Here is a 1,530-nt window from a genome sequence, read left to right as displayed (position 1 = left end):
CAATGAAAAAAGGGAAAATAGCAATAATAAACAATAATGTACATTCAGTCAATAATATAATAACAATAGCATAGTAAGACTACATTATGGAGAATATCAATAATAAACAACAATGTCAAATTAATCAACAGCCTAATGAAAACAAAACAATAATATACAGACATCAGAAAAAGTCCCAAATCATAACAGTTTCTTCCTCTGATTTCATTTTCAGGTGTAAAGCAACCCAGCCAAGTAAAAGTCTTTGTGCTAAGCATCCTTACCGTCGGAGGCATTTGCTGGTGCTGGTTGTCACGGCTGTGATTTGCGGGGTGATGTTGTTTCGCAGAACAGATGTTCGCACGCAACTGTGCTGGACTCAGAGGTGGATCTTACGCAACCGAGACATTCACTTGTCCTGGGCTGCAGCTGGTCGCCAACGGCAACCCCTGAATCATTATTATGTCAAGTATCCAGGTAACTACCCCTTCGTTTTGGATGAACCTCACCTGTGCCAGAAGCTGAATCCCTTCCTGGTCATTGTGGTGCCTGTGGCTCCCCACGAGCGGGCCGCCAGGGAGGCGATCCGTCAGACGTGGGCACCGTGCTGACCCTCTTCCTGCTGGGCCTGCCTGGTAGAGAATATGTAGGTGGGTGGGGCCTGGCTAACCCAATTAGTGTAAAACTGATGAATAGGGTCATGCTCCTACCCACGATAACAACATTACATAGAGCAATACCAGGCATTCTGGGCATGCATCTGCAATGTCAGAGACTCAGTTATTGTGGTATCACATTCAGTATGAAGACATTATTCTAAGCTAAAAGAACTACATGATTGACATTAAAAGTGTTGTGAATCAGCCTCATTTCCGTAAATGTACATACTGCGTACTTCTTATGGTCATCTGTGATTTTTGTACCCATGTGTACCCTGTGTGTCTCTGGTCTGTATGCAAACATCCTTTGTTTATCCTTGAATATAATGAAATCTTGTCTAGAGGCCTTTTTCCTATCACCAGGTGTGAAATGTTAATGTTTGTAGAACAGCATGTGTCCAGGCCTCTGAGGAACTTCCCAGTAAAGGGGGTAGTTTTAATTAAAAGACAATAGAAGCTGACCAGACCTGATGAAGGCCTAATCCTCATCCTCCCTTTCTATTGCATATTCAAACTGGGTTGGACCTAGAGGTCACTCCTTCTCTTTGTGTGTAACTTTAAATATGTTAGACTGTTTCTGTATAGGCAGAGAATACAGAGAATCTGGTGAAATCCATGATGGGGTGAAACAAACATGTACTTCTCTCCCTTGAGGGCCTCTGGCCCCTCATTGAAAAGAATAAAGCCTGGATCCTGATCTTGCATCGTCCTGATTGAGTCTTAAAAGAAATATGGTAGTAAAAATATACTATCAACATGAAATTGATCGACATGCTATAAGTTAAAGGTTACTGTGTGTTATACACACAATAAAGATATTATCAAAAAACTTATTTATGATCACCTGATTGTAAATTATTTTGTCAGTAAGAGTTCATGAATTATTACAGTA

The sequence above is a fragment of the Alosa pseudoharengus genome, unplaced genomic scaffold, assembly GCF_046254945.1.
Source record: "Alosa pseudoharengus isolate Yale_2024_CS ecotype anadromous, Long Island Sound unplaced genomic scaffold, YU_APseudo_1.1 YU_APseudo_1.1_scf_10, whole genome shotgun sequence".
NCBI lineage: Eukaryota > Metazoa > Chordata > Actinopteri > Clupeiformes > Clupeidae > Alosa > Alosa pseudoharengus.
The sequence above is the reverse complement of the archived record's forward strand: the minus strand, read 5'-3'. Positions refer to the sequence as shown.